This window comes from Protopterus annectens, chromosome 6.part0 (assembly GCF_019279795.1).
Source record: "Protopterus annectens isolate FY-2018-M chromosome 6.part0, PAN1.0, whole genome shotgun sequence".
NCBI classification, from domain to species: Eukaryota; Metazoa; Chordata; order Ceratodontiformes; family Protopteridae; genus Protopterus; species Protopterus annectens.
This window is the reverse complement of record NC_056737.1, coordinates 66715611-66735004: the sequence shown is the minus strand read 5'-3', so window position 1 is coordinate 66735004 and position 19394 is coordinate 66715611. Positions and strand designations below refer to the sequence as shown.

The window sequence follows — 19394 nt, the reverse complement described above, 5'->3', positions numbered from 1 at the left end:
TAACTATACATTTCTTGGCATTAAGCTTGAGCCCATGGCTCTGGCACCAGGCATCTGTTTCTGGAAGGCCCTTTTGTAGAATATCCACATAATTTGGGGATTCAATAATGGCTCCCAGTTTGCAGTCATCTGCAAACTTTGTTAGTCAGAGTCCCTTAGTGTTGGCCTGTACTTCAGAGAAGTAGATGCCAAACAAGAGTGGTCCCAGGACTGAACCCTGAGGTACTCCAATTGTCACTTGTCTGGAGCTGGATTTGGAGTCGGCTACTTTTACAGTCTGGGTTCTGTCAGTAAGCCAGTTGGCAACCCATCGAGTGACGTAGGGATTTCTGACCAGCTTAGTAAGTTTATCTATGATTCCAGAGTGGGGGATGGTGTCGAAGGCAAACATAAATTTATAAAACAAGACAAATTTAAATTTAGTCATGTTAATTTTGGGGAAAGATAGAAAGAGTAGTCTATGGATACCTCACTAATTTGAATGTTGATGAATAATCAATAGACCTTCTGTAAGAAGCTGCTAATTTTATTTTTGTAAAAGAAAACTGTATTTTAGTTTTATACAACTTCAAAGTTTGATACAAGTTGAAAATGTTTATTTAAATAAAACAATATTTCTGGTTATATTTTGTGTTTTGTCTGTTCAATTTCGGTTTGAATGTTGGTATTCCACAATTCCACTGGAGTGGGTGGAGTTGCATAATCATTTATGCAAATTTTGTGTTTATCAGCATACAGATTTTTGGCCAGTTGAACATACTTTTCCTACTTTTCATGGGCCTTTGTCCAGATTTTTGATAATTCCAGGTTGAGAGGTACGGTGGGGTACATAATTTACCGCTACTGCCTTTGTTTCAACTTCATTAATTTTGTAATCTAAAAAGATATAAAACTGTCTCACAACGTTCCACAACACTGTAATGTCACTTTTTGGTTTTGTCAGGTATAAAATATCTGTAAACAGACCCAGCTTTTCTTGACTACCATACCAATTACATCCTTGAATTATTTCTGAGTCCCTTATTTTCTTTGCCAGTGGATCTAAATATAATGCAAATAACAAATGGAAAAGAGGACACCACACCTGGCTGCTCTGCTCAAGCAGAAATTATCAGAGAGGACCCTACCCACTTTAATTTTCACCTCCGATCCCTCGTATATCCTCCTAATCAACCTTATAATTTTTTTTTGAAAAGCAAATGCTTTTATTGCCGTGCTCATAAGGTCCCAGCTTATTCTGTTAAATGCTTTCTCTGTATCAAGACCCACTAACAATGGTATTTTTCTTGCATTCTGGTTCCCTCTGGATCATCAATGTTCTGTTAATTTTTTCAAATGTTTGCCTCCCCTCCACAAAACCACACTGATCCATTGCTATTCATTTTGTCATTACTTTTGCCATTCTTTTAGCCATTACAGACAGACATGAACACTCTATAATTATGGTTTAGTACAGAAATAGGCTTGTATGAAGCTGGATCTGATGGATCTTTACCCTCTTTAGGTATTACAGCTACCACCGCTTTCTTCCAAGATGTTAGTACTGCTCCTCCTCTTAAAATACTGTTAAACAAAACATTCCAGATCTTTATCAGTTTTTTCCCTCTTAACTTCAAAATAATTGGAAGAATATCATCGATTTCTAGGGACTTTCCTGTAGATTGGTTATACATCACAATTTTTATCTCATCTCCTCCTATCCTAACCATTAGAAATTGAGCCTCATCTACCTCTAACCTTGACATAATTCATTCTTCCATAAACATTTCCATTTGTATCTTTTCTTGATTTCCATATTTCTCTGCTTTAAACAGATTTTCATATAATTTCCGAAATATGTCTAATACCTCTACAGGATCTCATTACCTTCCTTGTTATAGGCTCCCTAAGGTTGGCAACAGCCCTCTCTACTTTCTATTGCCAGAGTCTTTGTGCCAAATGTTTTTGTGCTCTAGTGTTGCTTAACAGCAATCTTTCTAAACTCATCTAGTGTATATTATCGAGGTAATCCCCTTATTTTCTGCTTAGCATTCTGCAGTTGATCCTCTTCTTGTTCTGTTAAATTCCCCCTACACTGCAATACTTTAACATCTGTCACTCCCTCTAAATAATTCTCATCACTTCTTAACCATAGCTCCCTTTTTTTTAGTTCCGTTTTTAAACTCCACCTTAATTTTATCCCACTCCCTAACTATATTTTCAGAAATAATTTCTAACCTCTCAAATAGCTCATGAATAACCTCCACAACCCATTCCTTAAATTCCTCTCGTTTCAACTGGTAGGTGGGGAAGCGCCAGCGTCTCATTTTCATTTCATTACCCTGTGTTTTTATTTTAATTATTATTAGTTTTTGGGTGTGTATCAAGACCTTCAATTAAATGCATATGTTCCTGTGAAATGCAAATTCTGTCTAGCCAAGCCCAGTTTTTATATCTTGGAGAATAATATGTAAATTCACTCCAAACTCCTGTTACTGAATTCACATCTTCAATGCCAAGTATTTTCGTAAATTTCTTCAAAACTCTACACTCCTTTGTTATACTTTCCCTTTTAGCCCCCCAGACACATCTCAGCTGCAAATCAAATTCCAGTCCAAATCTATAAGTAATATTCCTTGCAAAACTGATTATTTTTCAAAGCTTTTTAAAGCCCCATTATAGATAGCAGTTTTAGGTGGAATTTAAATACATTCCAGTGTAAACTTCTTCCCTTGTCAGAATTCCCTCAGCACTATAAATCGGCCATTATCTTTTTTTTATCCTCTTCTATCACTATTGGACTTCCTCTTGCAATTAATTTAAGTACTCCTCTTTTCCTTTGTCCCAGACATTTCACTGAATAACCATCCTGAAAAAGTACAGTTGTGTACACTTACCATAAATGTGGATGTTTGAGTGTATTCACTGTTGCAGTCATTACATTTGGGTAATCTGCTGGCAGGTTGCACTCAGTCGGCCTGAATATCAAAGTTTTGGATACTGCGTTGGTTGCTGTATCCTCTTCTATGACGTGCAGCCAACACCATTTTCTTCAGTTTTTCTTGCCCCAGATGTCAGGTGCCCCCCAAATGGGGAGCAAAAAAAAAAAAAAAAAAAAATATATATATATATATATATATATATATACATATATATATATATATATATATATATATATATATACACATGCAATTGTAACAACATAAACTTTACCTTCATCTTAAAGCAAATACACCACAAAGGCTGTAGAATACAGTGAAGGAAAGAGAAGTTCTTGGAAAAAGGGGGATGGCGGGTGGATAACCCACACTGCAACAGTGAATACACTTGAACATCTACATTTATGTACTATGTTCTTCGTGTTTCACTGTTGCAGTCATTACATTTGGGTAGAATCCCAAAGCTATGGATGGGAGGATGGAGCTAAATAGCATTAGGAGCGGCAATAAGGCCCTGCAGAACTGCAGTGGCAAAGCCTGCCCTGGACATAGAAAAGACAGACAAATGATAATGCTTTGTAAATATATGAACAGAGCGCCAAGTAGCAGCTTCTAGAATGTCTTTGGTTGGAATTCCTCTTACAAAAGCTGCTGAGGTAGATGCTGCCCTGGTGGAATGTGACCTGATTTCCTTGGACACTGGTTTACCATGATGTAAGTAGCAGAAACGAATGCAGTGGCTTATCTGCTTTGAAATAACTTTCCCCTCTGATCCTGCAGCAAATACCACCAGTAGTTGCTCAGACTTTCTTAGAGATTTGGTCCTGTTTAAGTATAATCTTAGTTGTCTGTGTATGTCCAAGGAATGCAGAATCTGCTCCCCCTTCTTCTGCGGATTTGGGTAAAAGGTTGGCAGGTGAACAGTTTGGTTAAGAGCCACACTGAATACCACCTTAGGCATAAAGGAAGGATTGGTCCTGAGGGACACCCTTTCAGGATGAAATGTAATAAAAGGCTCCACAGCCATAAGGGCCTGTAGTTCTGAAAACCTTGCTGAAGTGATTGCCAGAAGGAAAGCTGTTTTCCAAGATAAAAACTTTATATCCGCAGTAGCTGCTGGTTCAAAAGGAGGCAGGGTGAGCTTTTCCAGCACAGAATTGAGGTCCCATGCAGGAGTTGGTGATCTTCTAGGAGGCCTTAAATTTTGGCCCCTCTAAGATACTGTTTTAGCACAGGATGAGAAAATATGGGAGGCTCTGTGTTGTGTTATGAGCTGAGATGGCAGAGGCATGGATTTCTATTGATAAAAAAGATAGGCCCTTGTCAAGCATCTCAGTCAGGTATTGTAAAATCTGAGGAATATTTGGCTTTGCTGTGCATGTTCCTTGTGCTTGGTTCCAAGCACAGAATCTCTTCCATTTATCAGCATAAGATTTTCTAGTACTAGGCCTTGGTCTTCCAAAATGACATCCATCACAGATTTACAGAGAGATGCTGTTTGAATAATTACATGATCAGCCACGCTGCCAGGTTCAGAGTTTGGAGCAGATTGTGCAGAATTTGATTGCTCTGCTGAGACAGTAGATGAGGTATTTGAGGTAAGTACCAAGGAGGAATTTGAGATATATTCCTTAAAATTGGGTATCAGTGCTGGCGAGGCCAGTCCGGGGCAATTAGGATCATTTTTGTTTTTTCCTGTCGGACCTTTAGTAAGACCTTGGGAGAAGAGGCAGAGGAGGAAAGGCGTAGACTGATAAGTTTTTCCAACTGAAGGATAGGGCGTCCACTTTCCATGCTTGTCTGTGATAAGTCCTTGTGCAGAATCTGTCCAGTTGATAATTTTGGGGAGAGGCAAATAGATCTATGTCTGGACGCTCCCATTTCTCTGTTATCATGCTGAAGACTTGTGAGTCCAGTTTCCACTCGTGAGGGTCCATAACATTTCTGCTTAGATCATCTGCCAGAGTATTTTGTTTTCCTGGCAGGAATTGAGCTTGAATATGTACTTGGTAAGTCATGGCTGTGTCCTACAATGTCATGGCTAGTCTGCAAAGGGGGTAGGAATGTGTACCCCCCCTGCTTGTTTATGTACCACATAACCGTGGTGTTGTCCGTCTTTATAGTACAGTTGTGTACACTTACCATAAATGTAGATGTTCGAGTGTCTTCACTGTTGCAGTCATCACTGTAGGGTTCTTCCAGCTGGCAGGCAGCCCTCGGTCGGCCAGAATCCCAAAGTCTGGGTCCGGCGTCGGCTGTGCAGTCATCCTCCCTGACATCAGAGCGCCAGGGGTACAAAGCTCCCAGCCAACGCAATGTTCACCAGTTTTTCTTGCCCCAGATGTCAGGTGTCCAAAGGTAAAGGCTAAAAGTAAGGTACAACAAACCCCATACCCTGTAGCAAATACACCTCAGAAGAAGGGTGAAGCAGGGAACCACACTAATGAAAGAATAAGAGGGGACAGGGGGGTGGGTAACCCAGACTGCAACAGTGAAGACACTTGAACATCTACATTTATGGTAAGTGTACACAACTGTACTATGTTCATCATGTTTCACTGTTGCAGTCATTACTGTAGGGTTGAATCCCAAAGCTGAGATAAAGGGTGGAGGTTATTGAGTAGAAGGGGTGGCTAGAAGGCCTTGCAAGACTGCAGAAGCAAAGCCTGCCCTGGACTTAGAATAAAGAGGTAGACTATAGTGCTTAGAGAAAGTATGCACTGAACTCCAAGTTGCAGCTTCCAAAATATCTTTGGTAGGTACTCCCCTGAGAAAAGCAGCAGAAGTAGCAGCAGCTCTGGTGGAGTGAGTCCTTATTTTTCCTAGGATTTGCTTTCACTGATGAGAGTAACAAAATCTGATTCCATCAGCAATCCATTTAGAAATGGTCTGTTTTGAAATAGCTTTGCCTTGGGAATTTGCTGCATAAGAAACAAACAGTTGTTCTGTTTTCCTGATATCCTTGGTTCTGTCCAGGTAAAAACGAAGTTGCCTGTGTACATCCAAGGAATGCAAGATCCTTTCCACCTTATTTTGTGGATTAGTGAAAAAAGTTGGCAGGTGAATAGTTTGGTTTAAAGCCACTTTGGAAACCACTTTAGGCATGAAAGTAGGATTAGTCCTTAAAGACACCCTGTCTTGATGAAAAATAATATAAGGTTCCACAGCCATGAGTGCTTGTAACTCCGAGACTCTCATGGCTGAAGTCAAAGCCAGTAGGATAGTGGTCTTCCATGATAAATACTTTATATCAGATGTGGCAGCAGGCTCAAAAGGAGGCAGAGTAAGTTTTTCCAGAACATAGTTGAGGTCCCAGGCAGGTATGGGTGGTGCCCTAGGGAGCCTTAAATTATTTGCTCCTCTGAGATATTGTTTCAGAAGTGGATGTGAAAAAATAGGAGGATCTGTATTGTAATGTGCAGAGATAGCTGAGGCATGTATTTTTATGGAGGAAAAGGATAAACCCTTATGTAACATGTCTGTCAGGTAATGTAAAATCAATGGAATATTTGGAATGAGAGGATCTGAATCCTGAGCATGCATCCAGGTGCAAAATCTCTTCCATTTACCTGCATAAGATTTTCTAGTGCTAGGCCGTCTGGCTTCTAAGATGACATCCATGACCTGTTTGGGAAGGGTAGGATTAATCATAGACCCTGAATACGCCAGGCTGCCAGGCTGAGAGTTTTGATATGAGAGTGCAGAACCTGGCCCTGGTGTTGGGACAAAAGATTTGGAATCTGAGGTAGAATCCAAGGAGGCTCCTGGGATAGATTCATCAGTGTTGAGTACCAAAATTGACGAGGCCAATTTGGGGCCAGTAAAATCATCTTGGGTTTGTCCTGTTTTATCTTTAATAACACCCGTGGAAGAAGAGGTAGAGGAGGAAAGGCATACCCTGAGAGGTTCCTCCAACTGAATGAAAGAGCATCCACTTTCCATGCTAGTTTGTGATATGTCCTTGTGCAAAAAATCTGTAACTGGTAGTTGTGGGGAAATGCAAATAGATCTATCTCCGGGCAGCCCCAGGCTTCTGTAATCATCTTGAATATTTGGGTGTTTAGCATCCACTCGTGTGGGTCTGACAGGTTCCTGCTCAGGCTGTCTGCCAGAGTATTTTGTCTCCCTGGCAGGAAATGAGCTTGTAGGTCCACTTTGCAAGCTAGTGCTGTGTTCCATAGAGTCATGGCTAGTCTGCAAAGGGGGTAGGAGTGTGAACCCCCTTGCTTGTTTATGTACCACATAACTGTGGTGTTGTCTGTCCATATCAGTAGTTGCCCTGGCTGTAGAAGTTCCCTGAAAGCCAAGAGGGCATTCTGCACAGCTAACATCTCTTTTAAATTGATATGTAGGTGCTTCTGATCCTCTGTCCAAAAACCTTGCAGGCCTTTCCCCTGCAAGTGGGCTCCCCATGCGTAATCCGAGGCGTCCGTGGTTAACACTTGGTAGGCTGGAGGTAGACTGAAGGCTTTCCCTTTGTTTTGAAGACATGCCATGGCCCACCAATGGAATTCCTTTTGCAGACAAGGCAAGACAGCAATCTCCGTGTCTAGACTGTGACAATGCTGGGACCATACACTTTTTAGGTACCATTGTAGCTTTCTCATATGCAGTCTTGCATATGGTATGAGAAGGATGCAGGAGGCCATGTAACCCAAAGCCTGCAGGAATTTCCTTGCAGTTAGCTGAGACATTAACGCCAGGGTTTTGAAAGTTGAAGCCAGCTGAAGTTGTTTTTCGGATCTCAGGAATGCCATCTGGGTTGTTGTGTTTAAAAGAGCACCCAGGAAAGTTATCTGTTGTGTGGGTGTCAAATTTGACTTTATGTTCATAGTGAATCCCAGGTACTTGAGTAGATTTTGAACAAATTCCAGGTGCTGGAGTAAGACATCCTTGCTATCTGCTTGAATAAGGCAGTCGTCCAGATAAGGGTAAATTTGAATTCCCTTGTGTCTGCAGTAAGCTACTACTGGTGCCAGGCACTTGGTGAAGACCCTGGGCGCAGTAGACAAGCCAAAGGGCAGCGCAGAGAATTGGAAATGTTTCGAGCCGGCCTTGAACCGGAGATATTTTCTGCACTCCTGTCTGATGGGTATGTGTAGGTAAGCCTCCTTTAAATCCAATGTCACCATCCATGCATTTTTGCTCAACATTAGCAGGAGCTGCTGCAGAGTAATCATCTTGAACTTTGGTATCTCCAGGAAAGTATTTAAGACTGACAGATCCAGGATGGGTCTCCAAGAATTTTGTTTTCTGGGAACTAGAAAGAGTCTTGAGTAAAAGCTTTGCCCAGTCTCTGATTGTGGAACCAGTTCTATGGCCCTCATAGCCATGAGGGATCCCACCTGGTTTAATGCCTCTGCCCATTGGTTTTTTTGGTAGGTATGGCCATCCGTTTGGTCTTGGCAAGGTATGACAGTGGAATTTGTAACCTCTTGAAACTACATCCAGAACCCACTTGTCTTGGGTTATGTAAGTCCAATTTTGGTGAAAAAGAGAGTTTTCCTCCTAGAGGGACTTCCAGGAGAGAGGTTCCTGGAGCCATGCAGGGGGAGTCATTGAGCCTGTGTCCTATAAGATTGAGGTCTGTCCTCTCCACCCCTGGGGGTGGAAGCACACCACTGCCTAGGTCTATAAGAGGTCTGTGCTTGTGCCCTCCCTCTGGGGCGCCTATATCTACCCCTCTGAGGCCTGTCCGAGCTGGGAAAGGACCAATTTTTAGTTGGCCAATTTCTGCTAAATCTTGGGAGCTGCACTTGTAAGAAATCCTTAACCGTTTGCATGGCTTTTGCCTTATCCTCCATTTTCTTTATCACCTCTTCAGCCTTAGAGCCAAACAAAACATTATGTTGAACAGGAGCATCCAGTAACTTTGCTTTTACTTGATCAGGCAAATTTTGTTCCTTTAACCAAGCATGCCTTCTAATGACCGTGTGCCAGTGGCAGCCGCCCTGCATGAGGCCTCCAAAGCATCAAAACCACAGTGTAAGGTATGTTTCCCCACCTGCTCAGTAGCATGCATCAAATCGTGCAATTCCTTATCATCTTCACATGCAGAAATGGTACCTAGCTTTTGTTTCATGACAGACAGAAGAAATTGCTGATATTTTAGCATATGAAATTGACAATTTAAAGCCCTAATGGATAAAGTAGCAGAAGTGTACACTTTTTTTGCCCCATCTCTCCAAAGCTCTAGAATCCTTATCTGACGGAATAGGGTTCTTAGCAGTGGCGGCCTTAATACCCTTAGGACCCTGAGAAATGGTTTCTGGATCAGCAGTAGGATTTTTATAAAGAAACTGGTGGGAGTCAGGAACTCTGTAATATCTATCAGGCTTTGCACGGGCTGGAGGAAACGAGTCAGGAGTTAAATTAGCCTCAGAAAAGACATCATCCACAATATCCAAAATAGGAGGAATAGCCAGGGGTCTGTGTTGGGGAAGAAGAAGGAAATCCCTAAGCCTTCTCTTAGATTCAGAGAACTCCTGTCTTTCCCAGTGAAAATGTTCCCTCATGTCATGTAAAGTTTCCCCAAAAGAAAAATCCTCAGGGGGAGAAGCTGAAGGAATGGATTCCTCAGCATCAGAATCCTCATAAGGAGGGAAAGTATAATCCTGTTCAGAGGAAGACACTGAAGAGATAGATGCCTGATCAGAGGATTCACAGTCCAATTCTCGTCTTGGCCTTTTGTCTGGAGGGGGATGTGAACCCCTAATCATAGTTAGTAAGTCCTCCGCCATTTTAAGCATTTGTTTTTGAGATTTAGGTCCCGGATTAGAGGAGGCCTGGGCTTGAGTCTTTGTTTTAGAAGGAGTCTTTGCCTTTGCCTTTATCTGAAGCTGCGTAGGCCTGAAAACCCCCTCGGAAGCCGGTACCTGCACAGCGGCTCCGGACCCATCCGAGGGAGCATTATCTGAAGGTCCTGCACCTGGAGTACTCAAAGGCCTAGTTGGCTCCTCGTGGGAGTCCATTTTGGCAAGCAGTTCTGTAATGGCCGACGACAGGGGCTGCGAAAGCGCCTCACTGACCACGGCTGAACCTGCAGCTGGCTCTGCTTGTAAACTGTCTGATTTGGACCTCGGAGGCCTGTCCTTATCCTTGCGCCTTTTGTGAACTCCGGTAGTCTGAAGTGTGTCTGACGACATACTGTAATTAAATCGCCTGCCAAAGTAATGAAAAGCAAAATTGTATCTCCGCTTAATAGTATGCTGATTAAATCTAGCACAAAACCGACAACTAGCTACGTCGTGGTCAGGGCCTAGACAAGGAATACAGTAGGAGTGGAAATCCTTTTGAGGTATTTGCTTCCCACATGAAATACAATTATTAACTTTTTCTGACATCAGACTGGAGCAAGAAAAAAGTTTCCCCAATGGGGTACTTAGCTTTGAGAAGAAGAAGAAAGTCTTCGGAATGAAGCATCAAAAATATCAGGAGTCAGCCGACCGGCACTTGCGAACTGCTTCCACCGCACGGCAAGAAAGACTGGTGAACATGGTGTTGGCTGGGAGCTTTGTACCCCTGGTGCTCTCACGTCAGGGAGGATGACTGCACAGCCGACGCTGGACCCAGACTTGGGATTCTGGCCAACCGAGGGCTGCCTGCTGGCAGGAAGAACCCTACAGTGATGACTGCAACAGTGAAACACGATGAACATCAATAGTTGTCCTGGATTAAGTAAATCCTTGAAGGCTGTCAGGGCATTCTGAACAGCTAACATCTCCTTCTGGTTGATATGCAGATGCATTTGTTTTGGGCTCCATATGCCCTGAATGCATCTCCCCCCGCCAGGTGGGCTCCCCAAGCATAGTCTGATGCATCTGTAGTTAGGGTTTGGGTGGCAGGGGGTAGAGTGAATGACCTCCCCATGATCTGGTGACATGTCCACCAAATAAACTCCTGTTGTAGGCAGGGAATGAGAGGGATCATTGTTTCCAGACTGTGACAATGTTGACTCCATAAACTTTTTAGATACCACTGTAGTTTCCTCATATGCAGTCTTGCATATGGAATTAGTAGAATGCAGGATGCCATGAACCCCAAAGCCTGCAGAATTTGTCTTGCAGATAACAGGGTTTTTGTTGCCATCTGTTCAAAGTAAATATTCAGTTTCCTTTGTTTGTCTGGTGCAAGTTAAGCCATCTGGGCAGTTGTATTCAAGCTTGCACCCAGGAATGCAATTTTTTGAGAGGGTACCAGTTGTGATTTCTTTTCGTTCATTGTGTACCTTAGCCATGTTAGAAGCCTTTTTACAAATGCCAGATGTTGAAGAAGAATGTCCTTGTTTTCTGCTTGAATGAGAAAGTCGTCCAAGTAAGGATAGATTTGTATGCTTCTGTCTGCAAAATGCAATTACTGGTGCCAGGCACTTTGTAAAGACCCTGGGCGCAATAGACAAGCCAAAGGGCAGTGCAGAGAATTGGTAATGCATGAAACCAGCCTTGAAACGGAGGTATCGTCTGCACGATTCCCTTATTGGGATATGCAGGTATGCCTCTTTTAGGTCTAGAGCCACGAACCAAGCGTTCTTGCCCAGCATGGGCAGAAGCTGTTGTAAAGTCAACATTTTGAATTTCCGCATGGGTCTCGGTAGAGGCCTGCGACTCAAAGGTATCGGGTATCAGTGCCTCACTGAGTACTGGCGAACCGGCGACTGGCTTAGGAGAAGCTTCGTCATCGGTTTTGGACCTCAAAGGTCCGGCTCTGGCCTTTTCTTTGCGTTTTTTGTGAACTCCGGTAGTCGGATTGCTATCCGACAACATTTCAGGGTAATTAAATCTGTTTCCAAAATATTCTGAAGCAAAGATATACTGACGCTTAATAGTGCATTGGTTAAATCTAGCACAAAACCGACAGCAAGACACGTTATGATCTGGGCCTAAGCAAGGACTACAGTACAAATGAAAATCCTTGTGAGGTATTTGCTTCCCACAAGTAATGCAATTATTAACTTTTACTGACATCGGTAAGGAGCAAGAAAAAGTTTCCCCAACGGGGGTACTTAGCTTTAGTTGAAGACTTTGGTTCTGAAACTCGAATGCGAAAATTTCAGGAGTCGGCCGACCGGCACTTGCAAACTGCTTCTGCTTCGGGCACCGCACGGCAAGAAAGACTGAAGAAAATGGCGTTGGCTGCATGTTTTATACCCCGGATGACCTGACGTCATGGAAGAGAAGACAGCAACTGACGCAGGACCCAAGACTTTGATATTCAGGCCGACTGAGGGCAACCTGCCAGCAGATTACCCAAATGTAATGACTGCAACAGTGAAACACGAAGAACATCATTACTTTATCAAATTCACACATTCAGTTCCTTCCAAGTGTGTCTCCTGTAACACAGCTATTTGCACTATATATGGTTTAATATAGTTCATTATTATTTCTTTTCTGTTTTTATATGTGAGACCATTGACACGTGAAGACATTACAGAAAGCATCATTATATTTAAAAAGTTATTATTCCCACCTTTTATGTACAACACCTTTTTGTTAAATGTCTAGTTCCCACTTTTTTGTTACATGTGTACACTGGCATGTTAGAATTACGATATACTTGTTTCTTGTCACAGTCATCTGAGCCTGTGCCAAATCTTACAATACTTTTGTTTTATTAACAGCCCTCCCAATACTCCCTAAAACCTACTAATTTAATACTAACATACAAAACTATGTACATCTTCAAATATTGAAGTTTTACCCTCCTAAAAGAAAGAATGTCCCAAACTGACAGCCACACTCAAAACCTTGGGTTAACCTAAAAGAAAGGTTATCCATGTTGAGATGCAAGGTGCAGCCTGTGCTTCTACTAAGTGCTAACTGGTTTTATCTTATATTTATAGCCCTCCCAGCTGGGAAAACCCCTGTATGCTTCCAAAGAACATTATCTCCTAGCCAGTTTCTCTTTTCCCTAGCCAATGACTCTCCACCAGACTGTAATCAATTTCTCTTTATCAGATTGTCTCCATGGAAACATGAGAACCAGTCAGTGACAGACAATTTCTCATTATCAAATTGTCATCATGGAGACACAAGAACAATACAGTTAATATCAGATTGTTTCCATGGAGACATGACGGCCAGGTACAGAATTGTTAGTAACCACACATTCTCTAGAAAAAATATATTTAATATTCTTTTTCATTTACTTGTTTTTTCTTGAAACTTATAATCAAACGGTCCAGTCAGCAGCAGGTGTCAGCCAGTAGAAAGGTTTATTTTTTTTAAAATTCACCACAAGCGCTTTCACCCTGACAACAATACAGGGCTTTTTCAAGTGTAAATGCAAGCATAAAATCAGGTCTATAATTACTCCCATTCATGAAAAAGGCACCAAAAAATTTAAAGAGACACTCTAAAAACATAACAAATGTTACACAACAATCCACATGCAGATGTAATCAAAAGCGCATTTTACAATCGTCCCTATACATTAAGTAATGTGTTATAAATTCATTACAAATATTTAATCATACATTGTTAAGCATAAAAAGCTTTTCACAACATAAACCACAAAAGATGTATGAAAATTTGATTTATTACAATTTTTCACTTTTCTTCTTTAAAAAGGACTTAACTGAAATATGATCGTTTAGACCTGGGGGGTGGGATGCATTCAGTTTCAACTGCCAAAAGGTTTCCCTGCATCCTAACCAATTCTTCCAATCTCCTCTTCTAGGGTCCACACATACCTGTTCCAAAATCCCAAAAAGAAACCCTACATGACTGGGTTCCGTATGCAGGTGCCAATATAGTGCACTATTCAAATTTTTCTTTTTAATGTTGTAAGTGTGTTGCTGTGGTAGCGTTGTTGCCTCACAGCAAGATGTTGTCCCATTCGATTCTCAGCTAGAGCGTCTTCTGTGTGGAGGCATACGTGAATGGGGCGTGCCTTCGTTGAAGGTTGTGCGTCAGGGCTGGTAACCCGGTACGTAAAAATCCACTACCAATCATTAGTGGACCGGAGTTTCCGCTGTGGCGACCTCTAACCGGGAAAAGCCAAAAGACACAAACAAATGTTATAAGTTTGTTCATAAATCCGCTTTTTTAGTGCCCTTTCAGACTTTCCAACATAAAATGCTGGGCAGTCCTTACTTAAGGCTAAATATACTATACCCTTAGTCATACAGTACCTTTAATGAATTGTATTCTACTTTTTGCGTAATTATCCAAAGTGACATTTATTTACCTCCAGGGGATACCCGGATAATTTAATCAAGGAAGTTGCAAATGAGATTTTGGAAGGATGGGGTGTAAAATTTTTGCCCTTGCTAGGTGACAACTCGAAGACAGTAACAGTTGATAGGACTAGTAGAGAACAGAATTTTAAGAGGGCGTTGGTTTTGCAACACAGTGGAGTATCTAGGGACATAAAATATGTTATTGAGAACAACTGGAAAATGTAAAGATTTAACCATGACATTGTGTGTAAGGTAGGGGAGAACCCTAATTTTTTTAACAAGACAGGGGTCAACTTAAAAAAACCTTTTTGAAAGGAGTAGTGACCGGAGTGTGGACCAAGGTACCAGAAGATGTGGTAGATGTGGTTATTATAAGTATATCATAGGGGTGGCAAATGTCACTTTGGATAATTACACAAAAAGTAGAATACAATTCAGAAAAGGTAACTGTAATGTAAAACACCTAAGTCTAAAAGCAAAGAGCCAAGTTACTACATTACTGTGTCAACTGATCATAAAGGAACCAGTAACTGTCTGCCACATAACTAATGTATAATGAAAAAGAGCAATGGAACATGGGGTGACATGTTCTATCTCTTACTAAAGGTAACCATGAGCATCATATTCTCTGCAAAAAGCAAAAGGTTTGGCATCTGATTATACACCTAATCATCCAATGTAAAAGAAAACAAGTTCACAGACACCTGCACTCTGATGAATGCAGTACCATCAAAAGCATATAAATCAAAGAGCGAATAACAAAAGAAAACATGCCCCAGAAACAAGGGGCCGGGACTGGATTTACGCACTGAAAGTAGAACTAAAAAAGTACAAACCTATGTAAAGGCAAGTAAACAGCAAGGTAAAAAAAAAAAAATATATATATATATATATATATATATATATATATATATATATATATATATATATATATATATATATATTTTTTTTTTTTTTTTTTTTTGGGGGGGGGGGGGATAGCAATGACTAAAAGTTTAAAAAGTTTACCATAAAGAAATGCACAGAAATTCAATAATGAAGGGACATGGAAACATATCGACCTGGAGAAAAGAAAAAAGAAAGGGTGATAACTAAAAAAACCTAGATGTGGGATCTCAAAAAAAGTAAAAATAGTAGACTTAATTGTTATTGAAAAAATATACAAAGAAAATTATAAAGGCTATACACAAAACAAGCTTAACATATCATTTTTAGGGAAAATGCCAGTTTTGTTACATATTATCCAAAGCATGTTATCTACAGTTAAACACAGACAAAATAAATGTTATTTGCATAAACAATATTGATGGTCTAAGTTGTTAAAAAGTCAAGATCATTTTTTACCCCTATTATGCAGAGACATTGTGTTAAATTATGATAACTTTTTTAAACACATTTTTGCAGGGGTCAAGTCCACCTGCATCATCCAACGTTTGAGGAGTCCTTACACACCCTCTATATAAATAAACTCATCCCAAGATTATATGACCTCAAGCATAACTGTACTTTGGAAAATCTCTTGTTGTGAGCACTGAACTCACTTCTCACTTCATGTGACCATTGACTGGTAATACTAAAGTAGGAATATTTGAGTGGGAGGAAGGGAGAAAGCAGAATTTTGCATATCACTGACTTCATGCAACCCTGGAGTGCTAATAACAAAGTGGATGCATGCGGAAGAGTACAGCCTGCCATGTTGAAGGTGCAGATAGGTCTAGACCCAACAAAAACAGTGACTGTAATGAGAGTATTAATTCATTCATTCTCCAATTACTCACTTAACCCAGCTCAGTGCCATAAATGGACTGTTGTGTCTCTCAGCACCAATGGGTACAAGGCAAAGAAACAAGTTCTGGACGGGATGTCATTCTACTGGAAGACGCAACATACACGCACACACATACACACACAAACAATTTCCGTGACTGTCAATTCAGCTACACTATGCAGAGGGGTAAAAGGACTTCTTTGAATCTGGAGAAGATACCCATTGCAATCTTTTGCACTAGATAGAGGGATTTCCTAACCAATGTTGCAACATGAAAATCAAAAGAGAGCAAATTATCAACAAATGGTCCAACGTCTCTCACAGCATCTTCACTTTGGAGTGGAATGTTGTCTATACTACAAGCTGGGCTTCAGGGACTATTTACCAAATACAACAAATATTACACTTCTTAGGATTTAGGTTTAGCACATTTTCTATGTAGCAGAACAGTCTAATTTCAACTTACAGCTTTGGCATGTCAGAAGGAGATTTGAGGATGACACCCAGTTTACAACTGTCTTGCAAACTCAGTTAAATGTAGATGCTGTTCATTCATTTGTTGATCAGAGAAATACATACGCCAAATGATAGAGAACCTAGTACAGATTCCCTGAAGGACTCCAGTGGCTACCTTCATATTCTGAGGATGCACCTGCCACCCTCACTGAGTGGCTTCTGTCTCTCAGCCCATTTGATATGCACCTAACTATACAGGGATCAATTTGGAACACATTTAGCTTGTTAATTATGTTAGAATGTGGTATGGTATCAACTGCTTTGGTGAGGTCAAGAAAGACAGCATGACCACTGTCCACTGCTTGTGTTACTTTCTCAAAAAGGTTTAACAGATTCATTACATAAGATCTAATCTTAATAAAGGCAAACTACTGGGGTCAAGCTTTATAAGACTTTTACTATCATAGTTTTATCAGGCTTGTCAAGCTAATAGTACAGTTATGTAAAATCTTACCATAACAGTAGATGCCCTCTCCTTCACTGTTGTAGTATTCCTTACTCAAGGGAACCCCTGCCAAATCTAGCCCAACGTCCAGCCAGCATACCAAAGTCTTAGGATTTTAAGGACAACGCACATCACACATATGCTCCCTGCTCATGGTGTACGACATAACAGTGACGTACGGATGTGGCTACCTCAGAAATTAATACCCTCAAGAGGAATATGTGCATCCAAATGGAAAAAAGAAAAAGTAGTAAAGAAAAGGGGGAGGAGGGAGGGAGTGAATACTGCAACAGTGAACGGAAGGACATCTACTGTTATGGTAAGACTTTATACCACTGTACCGTGAAGGAAAGGACATCTACTGCTATGGTAAGACTTTATACCACTCTACTGTGAAAGAAAGGACATCTACTGTTATGGTAAGACTTTACACCACTGTACTGTGAAGGAAAGGACATCTACTGTTATGGTAAGACTTTACACCACTGTACTGTGAAGGAAATGACATCTACTGTTATGGTAAGACTTTACACCACTGTACTGTGAAGGAAAGGACATCTACTGTTATGGTAAGACTTTATGCCACTGTACTGTGAAGGAAAGGACAGCTACTGTTATGGTAAGACTTTATGCCACTGTACTGTGAAGGAAAGGACATCTACTGTTATGGTAAGACTTTATACCACTGTACTAAGCCGTTCCATATCACTGTCCGAGTATTCCTTACAGTAGGGAGACTAAAAAAGCTCAACAGAAAACCTGGGATAAGAAAGGTAAAGCAGAGCCCATAAGAAAGCCATGCAGGATGGCCGTGATAAATCCGGCTCTAGCTCTTGAAACCAGATTTAGCTTATAATGTTTAGTAACAGTGTGTACAGAAGTCGAAGTAGCTGCCTCAAGCATGGAACTGGTAACCAATCCTTTGAAAAAAAAAAAAAGCAACAAAAGAAACCACAGCCCTGGTAGAATGAGCTTTTACAGAAGTAGAAAGGCTTTTCTCATTTAAACAACAACAAAAAAGAAATGGCCTTAGAGATCTTTAGACATCCAGGTAGAAACCGTTTTCTTAGAAACAGTCAGACCTAAATATTTAGGATGAAAGGAAACTAAAAGTTGTTCAGATTTACAAATGGCTTTAGTCTTACCCAGATAATATCTGAGCTGTCTAGGTACACCTATGGTGTGAAGAACCTTCTCACTAGCAGACAGAGTAGGGATAAAAGTGGGTAAATTAATAAACTGATTAAGAGACAACTCATTAACCACCTTGGGCATAAAAGGAGTATTATACAACCTGTCTCTATGAAAAACTAAAAAAGGAGGGACAACTATAAGTGCCTGAAGCTCAGACACCCTTCTTGCTGAATTAAGGGCCAGAAGAAGAAAGTACAGTTTTGTACCTACCATAAATGTAGATGTTCGAGTGTATACACTGCTGCAGTCATTACACTTGGGTTATCCTGCCGTCAGGCGGTTCCCCAGTCATCCTGAGTTCCAAAGTCTTGGTCTGGCATCGGTTGCTGTCGCCTCCTCCCTGACGTCAGTGCGACAGGGGTATATAAGATGCAGCCGACGCCATTTTCTTCAGTTTTTCTTGCCCCAGATGTCAGGTGCCTCTAAATAGGTAGGCAATTCCAATTGCTAATAAAACATACATAAGAAAAGCAAAAAACAACTTACAGCTACCAGCAAATACTCCCCATAGGTAGTAAGGGTAGAAGACATAGGTACGTACCAGCCAGTAAGAGGGGAAGGAGGGAGGGAGGGTAACCTGGACTGCAGCAATGTATACACTCGAACATCTACATTTATGGTAGGTACAAAGCTGTACTATGTTCACTGTGTTGCACTGCTGCAGTCATTACACTTGGGTAGAATCCCAAAGCTGAGGTAGGGTGGCTGGTTCTATAAGGCATTAGGGGTGGCTATAAGGCCCTGCAGCACTGCAGTGGCGAAGCCAGCTCTGGATTTAGAGTATAGAGTCAGATGGTAATGCTTGGAAAAGGTATGTACAGAACTCCAAGTTGCTGCTTCCAAAATATCCTTGGTAGGTACTCCCCTGAGGTAGGCAGTTGAAGTGGCTGTTGCCCTGGTGGAGTGAGATCTAATGCTGCTAGGTACAGGTTTTCCATGGTATGTGTAGCAGAATCGTATACAATGTCTTATCCATTTTGAAATAGCCTGTTTTGAAATGGCTTTTCCCCGTGCTCCTGCAGCATATGTTACCAATAATTGCTCAGATTTTCTGAAAGCTTTGGTTTTGTCCAAGGAGAAGCGTAACTGCCTGTGAATGTCCAAAGAGTGCAGTAGTCTCTCCCCTTTATTCTGTGGTTTAGCATAAAAAGTTGGCAGGTGAATAGTTTGGTTTAGAGCCACACTGGATACTACCTTTGGCATAAATGTAGGATTAGTTCTTAAAGACACCCTGTCCTGGTGGAAAATGAGGAAAGGTTCCACTGCCATTAGTGCCTGTAATTCCGAAACTTTTCATGCTGATGTTTACTGCCAGGAGCAGAGCATATTTCCAAGAGATATATTTTAATTCTGCTGTGTTAGCTGGCTCAAAAG

The 19394-nt window shown here is 41.1% G+C and overlaps 1 protein-coding gene across 1 annotated transcript in view; it reads right to left on the bottom strand.

Moving 5' to 3' along the window:
- Positions 1-19394, bottom strand: part of SIPA1L1 (signal induced proliferation associated 1 like 1) — a 2148853-nt gene that overhangs the window by 1490163 nt on the left and 639296 nt on the right. The window lies entirely within an intron of this gene.